A 24,924-nucleotide genomic window follows, 5' to 3' on the forward strand; every position below is an offset into this window, starting at 1 on the left:
CATTAAACACCTTCCATGTCTGCTGTAATATTTCAGTCAGACCACATTGACACGACAGTTTTGAGTGTTTCAGCTGGCTCTGTTTACTTATTCATTTTTTTTACAGGAGAGGCAAACATATTCACATTAAATCAGTGTATGGTGAACAGAACCTGTTTGAACCACTATGCAGTGAAGCACTTTCACTAAATCTATTCGTGAATCAGTTGTTCTTTTGATCTAATCGGTCAAACGGGTTTGTCAGGGCTTCTGCAGGTTTAATGAAGGTAAATTTAAGACCTTTTTTAAAGACCAATAAAAACAAATTGGGAATATAATGAAGGGAACACCAAATGTCATTAGGTTCTCTACATGTAAATGTCTAGGGAGGAAAAAATGAGTTTTAGGAACACTTCAGCGTTTGAAAATACCACTTCCAACAGATCGGCATTACTTTATAATTCAAGGTTTAAATATTTCTCAATCACTAGAATATGAAAGTAACTTTTACTGCTCCTTAGTATTTTTTTCTTGTTTTCCAGTGAAAATGTCCAAAGATTCAAAAATCACGATACATTTACTGGAAAAGCAAAATTACTGAAGAATAAGAAGTTTTAGGTAAAGTTGATCAAAATGAAGCGAGTTTATGATTAAAACAAGAACAAATATCTACTGATGGGTTCAGAAAAATCTACTTAATTCAAAGGGAAAACAAGATTTAATTCTCCATTGACAGATATTTGTTCTTGTCTTAATCATAAACTCACTTCTTTTTGGTTTAAATTCTTAGAAAACAAGAGTTCATGTCTTCCTTTTGAATCTCCAGTAAATGTATCTTGATATAAGGATGTTTAGATATTTCTTTTGAAAAACAAGACAAAGATACTGAGGAAGATATTCATTATTATTAATTTTATGAACTTAAGACTTTGTGGAAGTGCAAATTAACTTTTTAAGGCTCACAGAAACCCTAATTTGTAAAAAGGTCAGAAATTGTTTGTGATTTATTTGATTTAATTCATTTAAACAATTCTCTCACACACAATCGTTTGCAGTGGTTTCTTACATTAGAATAGTAACGGGATACTCTATAAGAGCTCATTATTGCACATGCATCTTGTGAACAGCTCTGTACTGCAGGTGACACACACACACACTCACACACACACACACACACACACACACACGAGATTCACAAACTCACCAGAGAAGCAGCACAGATGGCATGAGCGCTTTTCACTAATTTACACCTTCTAAAGCAGAAGCAGGGTTATTTTTATGAAGGTGTAAGTCTGGGTGCCATCTCTCGCTCACAGCGCTACAGCGAGCTCAGCAGCAAACACTATTGTGTGATATTTATACAATCCCAGCCCGCATCTGAACCAGTCAAAGTCACTGTTAGAGCAAATTACAAAAACTTTCATTTATTTCAGTTTCAGGGTTTTAGTGACGTTACAGAAAGAAATGTAGGTTACACTTTATTTTGATAGTCCACTTTACACATTCTACTAACTACTACATGTCAACTAACTCACATTAGAGTATTAGTAGCCTCGGTGAGGCTTCGGGTTAGTAGGATAAGTCGACATGTAGTTGCAAAGTCACTTATAGTCAGTTGAATGTCTATTAAAATACAGTGCGCAGATATTAAGCAGACAGTCACTAATACTCTATTGACTGCTAGTTGACGTGGAGTGGACAACTTAGTTATAGTTAGTAGAGAGACTAAAGTGGACTATCAAAATAAAGTGTTACTGAAAAATACATTCATGCTGAAAACAACCAGCCTAAGGTGGTTTGATGGTCTTAGTTGGATGGTTTTCACTAGTCAGGCTAGTCTAGTTTGATGGTTGTCAACTAACTCACATTAGAGTATTAGTAGACTGTTCGGTGAGGCTTCGGGTTAGTAGAATAAGTCGACATGTAGTTGCAAAGTCACTTATAGTCAGTTGAATGTCTATTAAAATACAGTGCGCAGATATTAAGCAGACAGTCACTAATACTCTATTGACTGCTAGTTGACGTGGAGTGGACAACTTAGTTATAGTTAGTAGAGAGACTAAAGTGGACTATCAAAATAAAGTGTTACTGAAAAATACATTCATGCTGAAAACAACCAGCCTAAGGTGGTTTGATGGTCTTAGTTGGATGGTTTTCACTAGTCAGGCTAGTCTAGTTTGATGGTTAACAGGCACTTATCAATTAGTTAGGCTGGTAAACCAGTTGAATACTAGTTTTACCAGGATGGGAGGCCAGCAAACCACTGAAACCAGCTCACAACTTTTACAAACGCTCTTTAAAAGTGATATAAATGTTATGACAATGTTATTAACGCAATGTTTCTGGAACGCTTTAATAACTTTATTAATATTTGATAAACGTTCTCATGACGTTGAGAGAAAACGCTCTGAGATCAGCATTCCTCCTCAAAACCTCATGATTTTATTTCTACTTGATAAATGTTCTTAGAGATGTTTTTCTAACCTTTAAACAACGTTATAATCACGACAAGGAAACTAGACGCTATTAGAATATTACAATTAAATGTTCAAATAACGTTACATTTGGGGTGAAGTTAGTAGAACATTGTAAGAAACGTTTTTGTAACCTTTAAATAACGTTGCAATCATTACACGAAAACTGGCAACTTTGTTGCCACCACAACTGATTCTGAGGAGCTACATTGTTTGGTGGCAACAAAGTGGTTGCCGAGCAACACACAAACGTAAACAAAGGTGTATGTTACTTTGCAGAGTCATTTACAACAGCTTTGAACATGGCTCAGCCAATCAGAATCAAGCACCGGAACTATATGTTTTATAAAAAACAATTCAAAGAGTGTTCAAGTGTGTGTGACCGTTTGATTTATAGTTCGTTACAGTTCGTTTAGCTTTCGGCAGAACATTTCAGTGGGCTGCAATAAGAAAAAATGAAAGATTAGAAGAAAAGTTGGAAAGCAGTCGAGCGCATTTAATAACGCAGAGGAAAGACTGCATGCAAATGAGACAGATAAACTCCGCCCACTGTCCTTCAGAGATCAGATGTGTTATACATGACCTGCAGAAAGACAAAGCAGCGCCGGTATGAGGAGGAGAGCGAGCGGAGCTGTACCTGCGGCAATCAGAGGCGTCTGCAATTACTGCCACCCTGCCAGAGTCAGGACTAACTGCGCCGCATAGCCAGCACTCGACAAAACCCTCTTCAGCTCTCAATAAAATCAGCTTCGCTGAAGACAGGCAGAGTGAAGCTCTCGCTTTAAATAACAAGCTGTCGCCTTTACTTAAACGACACAAAACCCATTAAAACCAGAAGCACAGGATCACACGTCTCATTCGCACTTCAGTCAAAATCAAATTAAAAAGTGCCCTTCCCACGTCTGACGCCATTGGCTCTGGTGTGTCATGTGACCACACTGAGATTTGAGCAGAAGAGAAGATAGTGAGTGAATAACAGCTTCAGTTCCAGTCTGTTCCTCACACAAAACATCATTCGACTACGACAGCAGAAATCATCACAAACTCAAGTTAACAATCTAGAATTCTAATGCTAAAATGTAACATTTATAACCTGCCCATCTAAAAATTCATACTAACCAGACATCAACACTGAAAACACTGGTGTAGAAACAAGTAATGCATTGATTTGAACATGTGCAATATTCGGAATTTTGAAGCAGAAAGACTGAAAGGGTATTTTCTTGTAAAACACTCCAATAATCTTTATTTTATTTACAATTTTGAAAACAACTGTTTTTTTGACAGTGTAATAAAGTTGTTCTGCATTGTTTCTGATCTTCAAACTCATTTCCATGACAACAAAACAATATTTACACAAAAATCAGCAGTTCTTTCAAATCGTCAGTATGCAAAAGAATTACAAATACTATACACAATGGCAACATGACTTTTAATTAGTGCTATTTTAGAATTATTGAGATACTATTATAGTTTTTGTTGATATTCTGAATCAGATTGAATTATTTTCTGATTTGTTCATTTTAGTTGTTTTTGTCCTTTTCTTTTAGTTTTTTAGTTTTGAATGTTTATATAGTTCATATTATTTGATTTCAGTTTAATTTCTAGTTATTTTAGTACATCAAGTTAAACTAAATTAATATGAGAAATGTCGCCTTTGAAACTAGCTGAAATAAAATATGTTTTTAATGTTTTAAGTTAACATTTATTTTAAGTATAGAAAAGTTTTTATGGCTTTAGTTTTAGTTAACTATAATAACCCTGCTTTTAAGTTCTTGAGAGGAGTGCAAAGTAGAATTAAATTTTTTTTTTAAACATTTAGGTGTAGAAAAAATAGTCAAACTCCAATTTTCAACACTTAAACTAAAAAAGCAATTAAAGATGCAATAAAAAGCTCTACTCTTTAAATGCACAAGAGCTGCTTCAAATCTTTGAATCAGGGAAGTTCTTCTAACTGAAGGATCGCTCTTATATCAGCAGGTTGTTGAATGTGTCTCGTGCTACACAGTGATGAACCGTTTCTCTCTGAACTCTGCTCAGTGCTTCAGGAATCACGGGTCAGTCAGCAGAAGCACTAAAGACGACGCTTCACTTACTTCAGCACATTCTCCTCTAGCGGCTGCGGCTTCAAACAGAAGGAGAGCAGGTTTGTTGTATTAGCGCAGCGTGTGTGAGCAAACCTCCACGCCAAACTAATCTCCTCGACACGCCGGTAATGGCATGCCAGGAAGGTGCGGAAAAAAGCAAGAAAGAAGAGAAAAAAAAAAACGTGTGTGCAATCTCACCTCCCTCACGAACATTGCCACACGCTCGCGTTCCTCACCTCCAATTAACGGGAAGAGGCTCCTAAATATAGCAGCCCTCAGACTCCAATCAGATCGCACAGCGAGAGACTCAGGCGCTGAGGATTTCTGGAGAACCAGCTGGATTTGCTCACTGTCCTGAAGTCAATGGGTTTTCTGAATGAGTTTTTTGGTTAAAAGTCTGAAATAAAGTCTGTGTTTAACACAAGCTCATGATATTTCACGTTTTACCCTACACTATAAAAAATTGCGCTGTGAAATAACGGTACTCTACTGGCAGCTGTGGTTGCCAGCATTGTACTGTTAATTTACAGCTCTTCATTTTTACAGTATGTTACCGTGATTATACCATGTGGTAACTCATTTCATGTTGGAAACCGATTGCTTCAAACCGTACGAGTTAAAAAAAGCTATGGCGTTAGTACAGTGAACTTATTTCATTTGAGTCCACTAAGAAGAAATACTTCTTAATATAAAACCAAAACCAAAACATGACTTTTACTCAAATCTTTGTAGAATGTCATTAACTAGCAATAGTACACATTTATGTACTAAAATGCTTAATAAAGAGATGGTCACTGAATCAGCAGCTGCACAGTTACTGTCTTTAAATAAAGCAGCTGAGCATCAGTGTTTGTGGCTCATCATTTACTCTCCAGCACAATGGTGGACCACAAAACTACATTAAACTAACAGAGCTCTCTTCTGCAAAAACACATTAATACAGTTCAGTTCAATATTTACTCTCCTTATCAGTTCATGACTTTGCATAACTTTTTTTCTATGAACATTCACTAATATTTCAGTGAAATTAACTTGTTTTGTTTGGTAAATCTGACTGTTATGTTTTACAGTATACTGCTGTTTTTTCCTTGAATTAACGGTAATCTACTGGCAGCTCTGGTTGCCAGCATGTTACTGTTTTTCTACAGTGTGTTGCCGTAAATTAACTACAGTTAATTACTGTTAAATTACTACATCTTTAACCCTTTAAACCCCACAGCAAAATCCTCAGTTTTAAACGAACACTTATAATGTGTGCACACTACAGAGTGAAGCAGAGCTGAAGTTAACGAGATCATTCTGTGATTAATCAAGTGCTGATTGAGCATTAGTGATGAACAGCTGCTGATAACAAGCAGAATCACTGAATGAAAGAGAAACACAACTACAACTGACTTCAGCCACAGCCTTAGATGAAATCAACTGAAATAAAAGACATTAAATCTCTCAAGATCTGATTAAACAACTTCTAAAACAGCTTCACCAGCTTTACTCATTGCTAACCAGACTGACTTTATTTCTGTCAGACGTCTACAGAAGATCTTAGTGAGAGTTACAGAGGTTTAGATGTTTTTTTTTCACGACCATGATAGAGATCTGCGCTTACTTTAGTTGGGCTCTTGAACCTTGACTTTCTTTGGCTTCTGTAACGACGTGTTTTTGAAACATGTTTGTTCTGAAAGTCAGGTATTGTTGTTTATAGGTTGATAAAAACAATCATTCTCATGCTCCTGATTCACTGATTTTATCCAGTGTTTCTTCTCTTATTGAATATTGATACTAGAGCAGAAGAACAAGCGCTGCTGAGCCATCAGTTATGAAAGACCGTTAAAACACATTACTCATTAAAAAAATAAATAAACAGAGCAGTTCTGAACATCACAAAACATGCTACGAAAACTCAACACAAAAGCAAAAATACAAGCACATAGTAAGAATTCAAGAAACTATTGAGCAGCATAATTCATTCATTCCGCAATGCATGCTGGGAGTAATGGGTGGTACCCAGCATGCATTGCAGCATGAAGCTTTTGATTGTCACCATTGTTGAGATTCATATGCTGATTCTTGATGTCTCTCTTTGAGTGTTAATGACATGGTAGTTAAAAATGTTTTAAACCCAAAATGGTTAAATCCTTATTTTCTGGTTGTCACAGCACTGCTCAATCTCATGCTGTAACTCACAAGGAAAACCAAAAAATATAAAACACTCACATAATCAGACTGCGAATAAGTCCAGCGAGACTCTAAGTCAGTCTAGCAGATGATGACTAGAAACAGCCAACATCACCTGACAAACCATAATACTTTCGCTGCAACAACTGTATCATAAAGACACAGATAAAACAATTGATCTAATGTTTAAAAGTCAAGGGTCAGGAGCCCAACTAATGCAAACACTGATCTCCACAATGGTAACATCAAACGTAACAATAAAGCATCATCATCTAAACCTCTGTTCATTCTCAATAAGATCTTCTGTAGACGTCTGATAGAAATAAAGTCAGTCTGGTTAGTAAAGCGTGAAGCTGGTGAAGCTGTTTGTTGATTGTTTAAATCTTCAGTTGATTTCATCTAAGGCTGTGCCTGAAGTCAGCTGTAGTTCTTGTGTTTGTCTTGTTTCTCTTTTCTTCAGTGATTCTGCTCGTTAACAGCAGCTGTTCATCAGCGTCTGAATTCACTCATTAGTTCTCATTCTGTCTGTCAGGTGGACTATTAGTAAACTCATGTAGGGAATAGTGAATGAGGGTGTAGGGTGTGATTTGAAACAGCCTCTGAGTGTCGACTCTGAACACTGTTAATTCATGATATATAGCAGCAGGATACTTTCTCGAAAATGATAAATATTACCCAGAATGCACTGGGTTTAATGGAAAACAGCATGTTACTGTCAAAATTTGGCAGTTTTTTTACGGCGATTACAGTGTATCTAAGACACGTACATCAGTAATAAACGCTTGTGAATTTTTTTTTAAGCTTTTACTCTGCAGGTTTTATGGATCTAAATTTTGCAATATTGAATGGAACACAATAAAAATAAAGTTTAAGGCTTGAATAGCTGTCAAACACTTCTCCTGTATCTTCCGATCACACTCTTCCTCAATATTTCTGTCTGGTTTTCTAGTTCAAATGTCTAAAGATTCATAAATCAATACACATTTACTGGAGAAGCACAACAACAGAAGATAAGAAGTCTTGTTTTATGAGAAATTGGTCAAATTGAAGTGAGTTTATGATTAAAACAGGAACAAATATCTACCGATGCATTCACTAATTCAAAGGGAAATCAGGGTTTCATTCCCCATTGGCAGATATTTGTTATTGTTTTAAGCATAAACTCACTTCGTTTGATCAATTTCTCAGAAAACAAGACTTCATATCTTCATTTTGCATCACCAGTAAATGTGTCTTGATTTAAGGATGTTTAGAAAACAAGACAGAAATACTGAGGAAGATGTTAATTTTTGCAGTGCATGCAACATTTAATGCCACGACTTTATGAATTTAAGAGCTTTTTGGGCCTTAATTTGTAGACGGGTGAATGAAGACTCTTTAAAACCTGCAGAAATCCTGTTAGTAGTTTTGAAAAAGTGTCTAATGGCACTACAGAGGTTGTTGGGGACGTTAAACGTCATTAAACCGAACAGGTAAACTCATCTACTCACTCATTGTCTTTAAAATCAAACTGTTCTAACTCAAACTGTTTTTAAATAAAGACTGTAAGAGTTGTCAAAGCTTCATGTTGGTGACATTAAAGTCATGTGTGGTTCGTTTATAGACTATGTTTAGCTTTTTACTTCTGCTGACTGATTTAGGCTTCAAAATTCATGTTCATTTGTGATTATCATGATGAACCAAACATGTAAGAATCATAAACTTTTGTTGGTCACAGAGCTTATTTTCTGCAACAATCCAAAAGCCAATGGAAAAACCTGCTGTGTTTTTGATAAAGGATCCAGAGTGATGTGAACTTACAAAAATACACCGTCACTGACCATCTTCCTTCATCTCAAAGCACATGAGCAGCTTCATCAGTCAAAGTCTTCTCCTCTCTGAGGTTCAGTGGCAGATTGCTCCAAGTCTCGTGTTCAGCAGTCTACACTTCTGCTCCTCTAAGCGTGTTCTTTGCATGTGCACAGAGGTAATTCAAAGGTGGGCGACGTCCCAAAAGCCCAGCGGCTCATATGTGGCGTGTCAGTGGCGTTTGGAGAGACGCAGAGCTAGCGGACCCTGAAGGTGCAAACGTCCTCAGCATTCACAGCCAGCGCGGGACGCTCAAGGAGACGAATGTAGGCTGCTCCTCAGCGGTCCTGACTCCTGACATCACCACAGAGGAGACGCATGATGAACCGAATGGGAACAAACGCATACATTCTTCTGATAAAACAGCAGAAAAGCAGTTGAGTTTGTGATATCAGTGTTTCTCGCCTCACTGATGTCAAGCAGGATCTGAATCTGAGTTTCAAACATGAGAAGCATCATTCTGAAAACTTCATTATCATTATCCAATACCAAATGATACCAGTGTCTTAACGAGATCTTTCACCCATAAATGATCATTCTGTCAGCATTTACTCACCCTTATGCATTATTACAGTGAAAACTGAAAATATAAAAATAAAATCGAATTGTGAATATTAACAAAAGCTATAATGATACTAAAATAACACTAGGATAGGTAGAGGATGTGAATAAATAAAGATGAACTCTTCATCAGTGTTTGCTCACACGTATTCATCGTGTCAACACTCTTTAACAAACCAAACACACACACACACACACACACGGGTGTTTAAAGTACAAGTGAAATCGTCCTGAGTGCCATGAGGCAGGATGTACTGTATGTCCTCGTCTGTGTGTCTCACCTGGCCGCGTCTGCTGATGTCCCGCAGTAAAGGGTCATTCTGTCGCCCGTCCACCGTGGTGAGGAGACATCTGTTAGCATCACCAGCACCGGGCTGTGAGCCAATGAACCAGCGGCTGCCATGATGACCAGAACACGACCCTGGACTACATTCTCTGAGATTGATCTGACAGGAAGTGATTGTTCATTAGAACAGGTCAGCAGGTGCAACACTCAGATTTAAAACACATTTCCATTACAGCTCTCCAGATCATTCCCTGTGACAGTCTGAGGATCACAGCATCTGAGCGTCACACAACAGCATCCTGAACTCCAGCGCTAGATCTGGATCATATCCAGAACCTCCTCAACACTCCTCATAAGCAGCAGCTCCGTACGATGCACATCATGAAAGGCTTGACTTACACAGGTCTGATATTAATGGAAGTCCATTTCCACGACGGACTAATAAATGTAACCTTTTATCTCACAATTCTGAGTTTTTTCTGGCAAGTTAGAGAACAAAAGTCAGAATTGTGATAAAGTTTACATCTCGCAATTCTGAGTTCTTTTTCTTCTGAGTAGTGTGAGTTTGTATCTCACAATTGCATGAAAAAAATCAGAATTATGAGATAAAAAGCTTCTATAGAAACGGGCTTCCATACGATGCAGCTCTAATAAGCATCAAATAAATACGAGCACTGGATGTAGCGGTCCATTTTAAACAGACTGAGCTATTCTTTGAGAAACAGTCTTTGCATCAGGAGTGCTAGGTTCAGGAACAGATCTAATATTGTGTGAGTTTCAGAAGGACAGATCGACGGTCAAGCGGCGGTCAGCACATGTTTTGCTCTCTGCTCTCTGTGAATGACAGTCTCACCTCATTTATAAACCGAGCAGCTGATTAATTATGTGCTGGAGCTCATTAATTACTGTCAGCTCCAGTCTGCAGTCAATATGGCAGGTAAAACTGTTCAAATCAGTGTGCGGTCTTTATCTGTAAAAGCAGCTGCGCACATACTGGCTTTAATTTGAATCCAGCTAATGGCAAATACCAAATACTTGTTTTATTCCAGAGCTTGCTGCAAAACTATATTAAAAATAAGTTAAGAAGTGTATCATGACTGCTAACAAGCAGAACCAGATCTTTCCTTGTTTTCCTGGTTTAATCTGAGCAGCAGCAACATAAACAATAAAATCATCATTACAAAGAACAAGACACACATGTACCTCATTAACCTTGTCATTAAACATTAAACAATGATCTACAGTATAGAGCCGCTGGAAACCATAGCAACAGCACGCGTCAGTCACGTGGAGTTTAAGGCCCCGATCAGACAGAATGCGTTTTTCAGGTTTGAAGACACGAGGCGCATCGCACTGCCTATTTTTGGTTGACTTTTTTTAATTTAGAAAAGAGCAGTGCCCTGCATTTTTTTTTTATGTTGCTAGGCAACCACCGAATCAGCTGTCAGTCTAATCAAAGATTAAAATCTGCGACGGCCATGGATATGTATAAGTAGATGCCTCATTAGCGACTGTTTCTATGGGCCGCTATCCACCTTAAGAGCGGGCGCAGCCATTTGTAAATTGAATGTGTCTGGCTTCCGGTCTCATCCGCTTCCAGCTATTTTTTAGCTGTACAAAACAGCTCGTTTTGCTGCTTGATGTTGCAAACTGGTGTTTCTTACCATATTATTTTAACGTATTATCTTAATTACGAACACACTGGTTTGTAGTGCAAACAGTTTTACCGTTTACTGGACTTTGTTATTCTTCTCGTTATTTCCCTATAGCGGCTAATGAACCAGAAGTCTCACCCATATGCCTTGACGTCATTCACCATAATAATCAATGAATATTCGAAGATGCCACATTCCTTTCATATGTATGGCGCGAGCCACCACACGTTTCTCCTCCATCATTGCAGTCTCCAGACGTTCCCAGCAACTGTAAACTTCCGTCACCACAACGGAAGGCCCGCCTCTCCATGCATTTGATTGGACAATGGGAAAAAAATGCGAACTGCTCAGAGTAGATTTTTTTGAGCGCTCCTACAAAAACGTGAGGCACCCGGGGCGCATAAACAGCATGCAAAACACTCACTGCCAATAGAAAACTATTTTAAAAAGGCGCTTCTCACTGCAAAAAATGCGTTCTGTCTAATCGGGGCCTAACGCTTCCATTTGACACCTGGATTGGCTTTAATTGGCGTTTTTAGTTGATGCGATTTGCATCTTTTTCTCACGTCTGTATGATGGAGACATTGGGCAAATGGTGCGGCTACAGCGATCATCAGCGCAGGAAAGCAGCTTCTCTTGTGCCATTAGAGGTCTGCTGATTTCCCATCGGAGGTGTAGCACCAGTTACAGGACCATAAAAATGCAGATTGTGACATTCTCCTGCTCTCCCGTACGACGCCCCAGCTACCGCGCGGTGTAATTAACGGGCCTGGGCTGTCCTAAATGACAAATCACGCTTTATATTACAGCAGTCGCTCACCAAACATCAACTATATCACAGTTTATTCACAAAAGAAGAATCTGAAGAAGAGGAGAATGTCTTTTATAGGCTATATGATGATATAGTGTCCACGAAAGAGCCAAGATGGAATTCGTGCTCAGTTTCTTTGAACAGAATAAAGCACGCCTTTTTATTTGAGTGGCCTTCGTTTCGACACTAATGAGCACTGTTCGACACATAAACATCCTAAAAATGTAACTTTTAAATATTTGTCAAATATTGTCAAACATCAAATATTGAGGTGGACAATTAGGCCATTTCTAATTACTGGGGGTCTATGCTGGTTCCATGAAAAAAATAACCAGCATATGAGGAATATTACATAAAATATGACAGAAATGTATTTTTTTTGTTTTGTGTTAAATGAGGAAGAGCTGCTGTTTTCTGCCAGTACTGACACGGCTGAACTCCTGGAAAATATAACAAGACATTCTGGAGAAAAACACCATGCGGCTTCCCACGTATTTCTGGAGTGAGAGTCAAGCTCAAAATAATCCGAGCATTATAATCTTAAAGATCACTAGGAATGTTCACAGTTCAGATTGGTTTACAGACGGTTAACAAACCGAAGGACAAGGTGACTGGTACATCAACCCTAGTTTCAGACGAGGACGACAGAAAAAGCCATTTCCTTCACAAACAGAGCGCTTTCATCTTTCAAGGCTACTCTGGATGTTGGTTTCCCGCTCGTGTTACAGAGAAACCCACGTCCTCGTCTTAAAGACCTTCCACCCGAGCTCAGAATAGTGCTTTATCTCCCGCACGCCGCCGGATGAAGTGTGACTTCTGAGAGCCCAGCGTTCACAAGTATTACAGCGCGAGCAACGTTCATGCACAGATGCCAAAGCTGAGCATCTGAAAGGAAGCGCTGACCTTTAACCTCAGCTGAATGAATCTCGCCGCATCTGAAAGCACAGAGCAGCTCAATGCGGATCCCATGTCTGCTGGATGTTTGGGAAGATGTAATCAATCCAGCCCTGAACAACACAGATGCATCTGTAACCTGGAGATAAAACGCTCAACACACGACGTGTCGAGAACATGCACCGAACACACACAGCCTCCGCGAGTTACTCAGTCGAACATTCAGAGGAAGTGTCATGATACTTTCCTGCTACCTGTACACCATCAGAACAACATTTAGGCCTAAACTGAAGAATTATGCATTTGAATTGCTTATAAACCCCATTTGGATTACACCGTTTTAATATAAACAAACTACTAAACTTCATGTGATGCATATTTTTGTCAGCCAAACATAAATGAAACCGGTCAGATTTCTGTAATGGAACTAATAAATGAATAATGAATGTGTTTTAAATACTCAATAACCAGGTTATATATTTATCATTAGTAAATACATTTCTATCTAAAAACAGATCTAGGGTGATTCTAAGCATGACATGAATAAATGCATTTAAATAAATAAACATGGTTATTTAAATGAAATCAAATAGTTGAAAATATTTAACAATAAACAATGCCATGTTTTGATACTTGAAATAAAATGTGTGTATATGTGTTTCACCTGATGCACTAAAATAACTAACACTAAAATCAGAAAGGAAAATAAAAATATTAATAAAATTAACTTTGGTATCTCAATGATACAAACAAACAAAAAAACACTGGTGCAGAAATCTGACCTCTTTTATTTATGTATGACTGACAAATATGCATCTCTTCAAGTTCATTAGTTCATGTTAAAATTGCATAATCCAAACATATGGAAGTTTTTATGCAATTCAAATACATAGATCTTAAATGCAGGCCTAAATATTAGTCTGAGAGCAGCAGAGAAACGCTATAAACAGCGTGCCTTTCTCACTCCGTGCGGCTGATGTGCCGCTGGCAGCAGAACCCCAACTCTTTCTGTGTTCTTTAACATCCTGGCAGCCGAGAGACATCTGATTGGACGGCCCTTATCGCCGTGGCGACACTGCAGCTGCATTGTATTTTTAACCCACGCAGAGACAATAACGCAGCGGCTCCAGTGTCAATCACAGAGCCGTGTGTGAGTGTGTGTGTCAGGCCTGCAGAGCTTCTCCTCAGATGACCGACCAAAGCAACGTTTCTGGGAGAGAAGAGCTTCCTGAACTTTCACGCTGAAGAAAGAGAGAAAACCTCATTAAACAACAGACTATATACCTCACCCATCAAACCCAACTGATCTGCTTCTGCTCTGTAAATGACTCTCTATATTGTTATTAATGATCACTCTGGTTCCTTCAACAAAAACCCTATATGATTTTCTCATTGGCTTTTGGGTGATTGCAGAAAATGAGCTCTTTGAGAAAAAGTTTATTCTTGCATGTTTTGTTCATCATCTTCACAAATGAACAACTTCTGAAGCCAAAATACAACTGGAAAAAGTAAAAAGCTAAACTTTGGCTATAAATGAACTACGCCATGGTCACATGACTCTTTCAGACTTTATTGGAAATCTACAAGATTTAAAGTTTGAGTTAGAAGAGTCTGATTATGCGCACAATAGTCATGCTGTTTTCAAACACATGCACTTTGAAACCCGTTTTGAAAAGTGCATTTCCAGGCCCCCAACGTGCTGATGTTGTGTACATGAACGGCCAAAATGCATGTAAAGTTTTCAGTTTTTAGTTGAAAACGGTGTTTTGTTGTGTCCGGGTTTTGCTTTGTTTTCCTATTGTTTTCATATCTGCTGAAGGTAATGACTGAAGTACTTTGACCAATAGCAAGCAGGCATTGCACATACTCACCCAATAGTGGCATGCAAGCAGGTGTGATCTCCAGAGAACAGTCAAAGTGATGCAGAGACACTGTATGTATGTAACAAAGCCAATGTGTTTGACTGCGTACCGTGAAGCGCCTGAGCAATAACAGCATGCATGTAACTGATTGTGGATTTCTGTTAAAGCATCGCTCATTGACTGTGTTCTGGCAGTGGCTCTGATGGAGTCTTGCAAGCATTCTGTCCATTGAATCGTACAGATAATGGCCTGGTTGGCGGTAAGCAGATAAACAAGGCGCTCGCTGTCTGTAGATTTGTAGCTCTGCCTCAGGAACCCAAACTATGATGACATTCGAGAAAATCCATAAGCGTCGCTGGCCTTTGGAGAGACAAGCTCACGGGACGGAAAAGACAATTAGCAGTGTTTCTGCCGTGCGATGGGGGGTTCAGCTTTTGTGTCTCTGGACCCCCCCGACGCTCCTCCAGCACCTGAGAGACACACAGAACAGCCAAAGCGTCATTACACAGAAAATGGCCCAAAGAGCCACAGAAGATCTGTTTCTGCTCTGATACGAGCGACTGGGACTCATCTGACCCACGACAACAGCCACATATAGAGCACGTTTAAAGGAGAAGTACAGCGGAAAATATGAGCATTCACACAGATGATCAATCATATTCTTCTGCATGGAATAATTTTTTATTGTTAATATTTTTTAATGTTTTTAGGCTCTTCTGCTCACCAAGGCTGCATTTATTTGATCAAAAATCATGTAAAAACAGTAATATTTTTAAATATTATTACAATTTATAATGTTTTCTATTTGAATATTTTTTAAGAAGTAATTTATTCCTGTCACATGATCTTCAGAAATCATTCTAATATGCTGCTTTGCTGCTCAAGAAACATTTCTGATTATTATCAATGTTGAAAACAGTAATATTTTTGTTGAAACTGTGATACATTTTATTTTTCAGGATTCACAGATGAACAGAAAGTTCAAAAGAACAGCGTTTATTTGAAATAGAAATCTTTTGTAACATTATAAATGTCTTTACTGTCACTTTTTATCAATATGTGATGCATCACAGTTTCCACACAGATATTCATCAGCACGACTGTGTTCAACATTGATAATAATCAGAAATGTTTCTCGAGCAGCAAATCAGCATATTAGAATGATTTCTGAAGATCATGTGACACTGAAGACTGGAGTAATGATGCTGAAAATACAGCTGCGCATCACAGAAATACATTACAGTTTAACAGAGATTCACATAGAAAACAGGTGTCTTCTGAATGTATCTGATGTATTTGTAGAGTAACGTCATTAATACTCTCATCTCAGGATTGTTTGCATGATGATCTGCTCTCGTTGGTTGCTGAAACTTTTGGACACAAAGATGCAGTTAAACTTTACATAACCCAAGACTGTGGAGGGGTTATTCTGTACATGTAGTACAATCTCAACACCTACACAGCGAACGCAGCAGCCACTAAAATACTGCGCCATCTGTGTCTCAATCGAAGCGTGGGCACCAACACGCTCCATCATACAAACTAATACACAACACGCTGCTTAATATAGAAGCTGCTGATGCAAACGCCAGCGACGGCGGCCTGAAGAGGTCCCAATCAAACCCAGAGAGTGGAGTGAATTTGAGACGTAGACGCGGCCTGTTTCTCTGCAGGGTCTTGAGAAGGTCTTCACACGCTTGTGTCGATCTTCAGCTGTTTTCTGTGAGGAACAGACACTCATTTGAGTCCTTATTCAGTGAAACATTTAGCTGTAGAGTCTCATAAACTCAAACGTCACGTGAAGATGCGTCACCGTCAGTACATTCACCTGATAAGCAAAAGCACATTAAATGTAAAGAAAACAAGGGTCTCACTCTTATAGATGAATGTTTTCTATTGATTTAGAATTAGTTTCTTTAGATTCACTATCACTCAAAGGTTTGGAATAATTCAGATTTGACATGTTTGTGAAGAAATTCATCAAGGCTGCATTAATTTGATCACAGTAATTTAATTGAAATTAATTTAATTTATTACAATTTAAAATGTTTTCTATTTGATCATATTTTAAGATGCCATTTATTCCCGTCACATGATCTTCAGAAATCATTCTAATATGCTGATTTGCTGCTCAAGAAACATTTCGGATTATTATCAATGTTGAAAACAGTCGTGCTGCACAATATTTTTGTGGAAACTGTGATGCATTTTATTTTTCAGGATTCACAGATGAACAGAAAGTTCAGAAGAACAGCATTTATTTGAAATAGAAATCTTTTGTAACATTGTAAATGTCTTTACTGTCACTTTTGATCAATTTAATGCGTCCTTGATAAATAAAAGTATTCTTTTATTTAAAAAAAAATACTTACAAAATTTTGAATAGTAGTGCATCACAGTTTCCACAATAATATGAAGCAGCACAACTGTTTTCAACACAGGAATAAACTGCATCAAAAAAAAGGAACCAGTAAGAAGAATGGCATTTTTAAATTTTTTTACAAATTTGATCCTTTAAACCCAAAAGCCAAGCGCTGGTTCCAGGTTTACGGTCTAGATAAGCGTCTCAGACTGGGTCTGATGGTGTTGGCAGGGATGCGAGATGTTCTGATGAATTATTGAAATGTGTTTAAGCGCTCCAGGCCTCATTTGATGTCAGTGCTTTGAAAAACTGCTTCTAAATCACGTCTGACTCTCCAGAAGAGAAAGAGAGCGTATGTTAACCAACCCACCAGCACAGGACAAGAGCATGATGGGAACACAGACACAAACCAATGACAGACGTATGGCACAAACGCCCAAATAACACCCACAAATTCACTCTGGAGTACAGAACCGTTTGTTGAGATACTAAAGCAAGGAAGTCCTTTAATTACAGTAGGCATGATGGCAAGCTCTGAGACGTGCCGCACTGCTAGCATTGGATTGTGATTAATATGTTTCTGGCAACAATGATTCGATTGGATTTTTTGTCGTTTTCAAGTACAAGTATCTAAACATTATTAAATCAAGATACATTTACTTTAAAGGCAAGATAACATCAGACACCAAGTCTTGTTTTCTGAAAAATGTATCAAAAAGAAGAATGACAACAGAGTCATTCTTCAGATCAGTTCAGTTCTGTTCTCATCTGATAGTGTCAGTGCAGTTTAATCAGTGCTATTGCTGAATATTAATTGTGTGCAATTTATTGTTTTGGGCAGGCAGTGTAGATCAATCAAACACAATGACAAAAGAGCACAAGATCTGAAGATTAGCATGTGCAAAAGCAGCAGCACACGTGTCTGGAGCTGTACTTCAATGTTCGGGTTTGTTCTAGTTCTAACTTTTGCTCAAACTATTTTGCTGAATATCAACTACATGCAGGTAATTGTTCAAATTCTGCTCCATTTTCTAATACATCACATAAGATGCTGTGTCACGCTTAGAATCAATGCTCAGTGGGAGTCAGCTAATCGTCAGTCTGTCGGACACACCGGTAACGAAGCAAAATAATGCATATTTGATGCATATGTGGCTCTCCAGCAAACACACAGCGGAAAACTTTCATTATGTTCCAGTGGTTCAGACCTGGAGCTCGTGTTGCAAACCCAACCACAGCTATTGGACATTTCTGACATTGAGGGTTGACTTAATGACCAGGAGACGGACATATAGGACGACACAAAGCCGTGATGTGCGTTAATGAATAGCACAGCGCTCCGGTTCTGCTGATGCCACGCGTCTCTCATGCGCCCGCCGGCTCTTATGAAGCCGAGATGCTGACAGGTCCGTCCCTCCATCCCAAAAAACCCTCTGCCAGAGAAATCGCTGTCACAGCACCTGCCTTTTTGTCTATTCACGCTGTCCTCAGCGCCGCACATCTCCAGCACAGACGAGCTGCTCAACTCGGTGTGAAACTTTCCGAGACGATCTGCGGCACAATTACCACCAGATACTGAAGACCCGATGCGCTCACGGCAAACTTCTTATTGCTCGTCGCTTAGAGGTAAAAAGAAGTTGGAAATGAGCGGTTTACTGTTAGCAAGCATCCTGATGAACGTGTCAATATGTGCTATGCGCTTTCCTCTCAACAACATGAGAAAGCAGCAGCTAAGAAAGCATCGTAGCCATTTGCACGTCTGCGGTCACATTTATTTATTAAAATCATTATATATATCCTTATTAAACATGATAAACAGTGTCAGTCAGAATTACACCTTCAGTGTCTACCGTAAGCAGCTCTCCGTTGTGATCGTGTTTGTACTTCTGACCGCTTGAGATGCGTCTTTTAGAAACGCCTCTTCATGATGCTTCCGAGCATTTGTTTCAAACCAGTGATTCAGAGTCACGTGATTTCAGTAAACGAGGCTTCATTAAGTAACTTTTTAAATGTTTCGAAATTTCAAGAATTTGCATCGAGGCATGGAAACCATGAGAGTTTCTATATGGTGTTTATCTGATCTCGGATGAATTTCATAAATTTACATTTTTCATGTCACAATTGTATAATTAAAAGGAAGAGTTGTAGTTAATAGTCTGGTATTGGCCTAATTAACCAAGATCTCAATCAAACAAACACAACAAGCTCTTTCGAGAGCGTTGAAAAAGTGAATCTTTTAGCAAAGCAAATGATTCAGTTGATTCAAAGCTTCAAAAAAGTTCATGTTTTACTTGTGTCTGACCTCGACGGACTACGGAATCTTGTTTCCACCACAAGAAAAAAAACAAAAATGCAAGTTTATATCCAGCAATTCTGAGTTTATGTCTCACAATTCTGTTTGTTTCTGCCACTTTTTTATTTTTTTTATTCCATGGCAGAAACATGCTTCCATAAAGAACTTAACAGGTGAAAAGAACCGGAGAAGATTTCCACGTCAAGAAGGCGGAGCTCCAGAGCCACACCCACTTATTACATCATCGGCACGGACCAATGGTAGTTCGGGGGTGTTTACCAGCCAGAGCGGACTTGAAAAGTTGGCATGCTGAAAAAACTCAAAAATGAACTTGGTTTTTGATTGAAATGACGTCTCACAAGTACATTTTTTGATTTCACTAGCAGTATATTGTAGCTGTTAATGTGTCAAGTTAACTTTCTATCGACTGCACTTCATGTAAACCAAAAACTGGGGCCAAACCCATCCAAAAGGTACTAATATGTCCGTTTCGAGGTAAATAAGGTACAAAGATGCACCTTCCAGCTTTTGAATCGTTTGTGATCATGTTATTTGATATATCTGATGGCTGCCTCTTTCACAAACGCACGACTGTTCAAAAGCAGGTCAGCTTACTCTGCAAGACACCTTCTGAGTGTGAGCGCTGACGAGCCCTCAATAGACGACGGCCTTATCTGCATCTCCAGCACAAGAGATGGAACGCTGCCCTCCAATGAAGCTCTCGTCCCGGATTACTCTAATCCAATAGTCCTTCTCCATGCCGCCCTCCTCTTCTCCGGCATCGCCGCCTTTCAAAAGGGAGCCATTCACGTCCCTAATGAGATTACGAGAGCCGAGTGGAAACCAAGATTTCCAGGGATTGTTGTTGGAGGGGTCGGTGGTTCTAACACCTGTCATTCGCATCGATCTGGCGCTCACTAAATCTCTGCGGGCCGAGAGTCGCTGACTGCCATCGATCGGACATTTGTATGCATGGGAACGTGCGCGGGCTGTTCTTTTAGCGAGGGTAAAATTGGTTTTGGAGGTGCGTGGGTGTCGCTGTGTCATTAGGGGCCCGCTGCTGACTCTCCTGCCCACTCGCTGAGATCTCGTCCTGTGAAGAATGGCATAATCCTCCTGGGCCGAGTCAAAAACGGATGGATGGTGGGTGGATGGAGTAGTGAAATCTGTGGAGGAGGCTCGATGCGCAGCAGAACTTTGGGCCATCAAAGCGGTTGGTAATGGGTGAAGGAGGAGCAGGAAAGCAGCGATGGGACGGAAATAGAAAACACGCACGTCAACGTGAACAATCGTGAGCAACATTCATGTGGAAAACACAGAGTGACTAGAAACATATAAAAGACATTACGTGTCATGACATGAATAATGACACTATTGTCTTCTGTAGAACACTGTTATTTTCCTGTTGCTGCTTTGAAGCAATCAGTATTGTATAAAGCACTATAGAAATAAATGTGACTTGAATCCAAAGGATTGAAGAAGTTTGGACTGAATTAAGGCGAGAGACTACAGGAAAAAACACATAGTTTTACATGCACTGGTCAATTTTCAGATTTTGCGCTCTTTGGCTTTTCTTAAAGTGTTTTTTCAGACTAGTGGAAAGAAAACGTCCAAAATACACATTGAAGTGTTTCTTTTATTGCTCTGTAGATTTGAATCTTTAAAGAGTTTTTTCTCTTACAAACACCAAACTTTAGAGTTTTATTCTTCTTTATATCCTGAGGGTTTGTTCATATCTCATTCGCATTGATTTATACAACAATTTACTCCTGAAAACATGGTGAAGATGTGTTTGTTTTCCGTCTGTTGACAGTATTTTCTGATTTATGGAGTGAGAAAAAGAGAAATCCAAAATCAAACAAGAGTTATGAATCTGGATTCATTTGATGTTCAGATTAATGTTCTGGAAATGTTTGCCAATTAGTGCATATTTAATTACATGATGCCTCATTTGCATATTTGAATATAACCTAGGGTAGGGTATTCAAGGGCATTTTGCCTTAAACTAATAAACTCCTATAGATCATATTATTTGATGTATTTAGACACACCGTGGTAATTACCTTACTAAATCTTCTTGTTGTGAGCAGGCCTTCATGTGGTGCCCATCTGCCTGGAAAACACAGTAGAGCCCAGCATTAAACATGCCAAAGACGTCTATAAATACATGCAGCTCTTACCTGGTGAGATTCCCAAAGAGCAGCTGCCGTCATCTGGACATCTCTCTTCAACCCGTCACTTTACACCTCGGCTCTTCTGTGGCCGTCATTCACAGCGTAAGCGGAGGTCTTTCAGGACGGACCTTCATCCTTCCATGTGGCTCTTCATCTTCCTCGCGCTCTTTGAAGAGCGAACCTCCTGCTTTCATGAGCAACCATCAGACCGGCTTTCATGTGTTTGCTGTTGCTCCATCTCCACCTCACAATATATAAATATTAATATAAAACATTCAAAATATTAAATATATACTGAAATAGAAAAAATTATAAGCCTTGCTGTCTTTATTCGACTTGCTTTTGCACCGATCTCCAATTTACTATATATATGTATACTCAAAATAATACAAAATACATACTGTACATTTATATAAAATATAATTGTAATATTTTTTTTTGTAAAAAATTTGTGTTTTTGTAATTTCAAAATTATTTTATCATACATTTGCACTTATTAGTTCACTTATTATGAATGTACTTTGAATCGGGCCTTAAAGAAATAAAAGCTGGAGCCATATCGAAAGCTTGATGTGCTTTTCTCAAATAAAAGCCGTGGCTCTGATGTTCATGTTCTATATCTGAAGTAGTCTGGAAGTTTGGAAGAGATCACGGAGGTCAGACAGCATCATAATGCTGGATATCAGAGCTGAGATACGACTGATCTCTGCAGACGGCGGCGCGGCACGGACTCACGGGTAATGACCCTCTCAATATGCTCTCGACACGTATCTGCAGACAGTTACACTACAATAACAAGCGTGAAACGCTCTTCGATATTCAGCTGTTTGCAGAAGCGTTCTCATCTTCAGCTGTAGAGCCCAATAAGCAGCTAACTATAACTGACAGGGAGGAGGGAGGGAAGAAAGACAGAGAAATCACACATGGGCCTCAGACTGTTTGCTTTTCCAAGCCGCCGGAGTGAACATATGAAAATTAAACGCTCCTGAAAGAGGATGAAGACTTAATCCAGTGGCGAGTGGATGTTGTGAAGGGCGAGATGAACGCGTGCATCCAGCGAAAGAGAACTTGAACTCTTTCCTGCACAACGGGTCAACAGACTCTCACTGGTGCATCATGGGAAATCTGTAGAGCTGCTCCATCACACACCGGTGACTTTGGGAATTTGTGTAGTTTGAAGGAGGCTGGAGAGCCACAGAGATGGATCAGACTGTAAAATAACATTTGGGTGGCTGCATTGAAAACATCTGGTCATCTGCATCCATATTTGTGGATAATTTTGGCAATCAAAATCTAAGGTGCATAAGCTCAGATAAATGAGGCCTACAATCAATCAGTTAGAAATACAAAACCTGTGCTAACCGAGAGAAACATTGATAAAAAGATTGAATCCAAGATTTGCTAATAATAAAGCACATGGAGAATTATAAGCAGGTTTTTAAACACCACTAGTGGGACAAGGTCGGGGGGGGAAATCCCCAAAAAAGTACAAAAATTATCAAACATAAATCTAACATTTTAAGTCGAGTCATTATACCCAGTCTAAGCAAAATCTGTAAGTTTTAGTCCAGTGCAATAACATTACGGGAAACAGCGTAAATTCACCTTCCGTTCAATTCAATGCATTTAATGTGAAAACATGTCATGGCTTAACGTGCATGAAAAACAGCCTGTTCTTCTTCCCCCTCAAAAACAGTTAGGAGAAATTAATAAGACAACTGGCTCAGAACAATGAAGCGCGCGTGAGGGCCGACTCGCAGGTGACGAGCGCTGGATCTGACTCTCGTGTGAACTACAGAAAGCGGCGTGTTGAAATGAGCCGGATCTCAGAAAGCGAGAGGCCGCTCACACGCTGACAAACACCGGCGAGAGGAGGGAGGGGGCACACACACAGCCGCTCTCTCCCGCGATCTGCCGCTTTGTGCTGCGAGAAGATAAACCATTCAGAGCTGCGTGGGATGTTTCCCCCGGGAAGCCGGTAACAATGCCAAGATGCTAATGAAGGGTGGAGGAGTGAGGGGAGCGGCGTAGGAGGCACGGATGCGGTGTGTGTGGGGTGGGATACGGGGAGGCCACTGAGAAAGACATGATTTAATGGGATTCGGGTCTCCGAGCGGTTTAGAGGATCCTGTAGAAGCTCCGTGATCCCCCTATCGAGCGCTGACGGCCGCCGCCGCTGTGCCATTTAGCTGCAGAGCTCCCTACAGACATCCTCTAGAAATCAATGGCTGGCAAAGTGGCCAAATAAATGCTATGGTACGGGGCACGATGGGACAGTGCGCTGGAGACTCAGGCCTGACCACAGCCAGCAATGTGCATGTTTGGGGCGAAAAATCACTCCCACTCGCAAGCCCTCACACTCTTTGGTGGCTTCTCAGAAAAATCCCAACTAATTACTTGCTCTCGCTTCTAAAGGAGGATCGATAGCAGTGGCTGCGTCCACGTCTAAAGAAGCAAACGGGCCCACCGGGTCACGACTCCAACATTTACAAACCTCTCCAGGCCGCCCTCGTCTCCAGACGCCGCAGCGCTTGTTTTCCTGCTGCAGATGTGGGACGTCATAAACTAGATTTCTTCAAGATCACATGAAACAGTCAAACTTAAGATACCTGGCCAGTACAAACCCTGCAGGATGCTTCACACTTCAAAACAAAGGCTGCAAGAGTTTTGCACTGATGCCATAGAAATACCATTTGTGGTTCCCCAAAGGACCTTTTAATGATGATCTCATGTTATATTCCTGTCATTTTGAACCAGAAAGGATTTTCTTTTTACTTTAAATGCTAGTTAATGTTATTGCACACTTACTAACTTTGCTCACACAGGATATAACCCCCCCCATTACCTTGTCACATTCCTGTACGGGGCACGATGGGACAGTGCGCTGGAGACTCAGGCCTGACCACAGCCAGCAATGTGCATGTTTGGGGCGAAAAATCACTCCCACTCGCAAGCCCTCACACTCTTTGGTGGCTTCTCAGAAAAATCCCAACTAATTACTTGCTCTCGCTTCTAAAGGAGGATCGATAGCAGTGGCTGCGTCCACGTCTAAAGAAGCAAACGGGCCCACCGGGTCACGACTCCAACATTTACAAACCTCTCCAGGCCGCCCTCGTCTCCAGACGCCGCAGCGCTTGTTTTCCTGCTGCAGATGTGGGACGTCATAAACTAGATTTCTTCAAGATCACATGAAACAGTCAAACTTAAGATACCTGGCCAGTACAAACCCTGCAGGATGCTTCACACTTCAAAACAAAGGCTGCAAGAGTTTTGCACTGATGCCATAGAAATACCATTTGTGGTTCCCCAAAGGACCTTTTAATGATGATCTCATGTTATATTCCTGTCATTTTGAACCAGAAAGGATTTTCTTTTTACTTTAAATGCTAGTTAATGTTATTGCACACTTACTAACTTTGCTCACACAGGATATAACCCCCCCCATTACCTTGTCACATTCCTG

The 24,924-nt window shown here is 39.7% G+C and overlaps 1 long non-coding RNA gene across 1 annotated transcript; it reads right to left on the reverse strand.

Annotated features, from left to right (window-relative positions):
• Window positions 1–15,920: 15,920 nt before the first annotated feature.
• Window positions 15,921–21,802, reverse strand: LOC107660287 (uncharacterized). Its single transcript, XR_001630986.1, has 3 exons — window positions 21,468–21,802; window positions 21,351–21,400; window positions 15,921–16,352 (listed from the first exon to the last, which is right to left on the reverse strand). It is a non-coding gene; the product is annotated as an uncharacterized LOC107660287 (long non-coding RNA).
• Between the last annotated feature and the right edge of the window lie 3,122 nt (window positions 21,803–24,924).

The sequence above is a fragment of the Sinocyclocheilus anshuiensis genome, unplaced genomic scaffold (assembly GCF_001515605.1).
Source record: "Sinocyclocheilus anshuiensis isolate Anshui unplaced genomic scaffold, SAMN03320099.WGS_v1.1 scaffold1269, whole genome shotgun sequence".
Taxonomy (NCBI): domain Eukaryota; kingdom Metazoa; phylum Chordata; class Actinopteri; order Cypriniformes; family Cyprinidae; genus Sinocyclocheilus; species Sinocyclocheilus anshuiensis.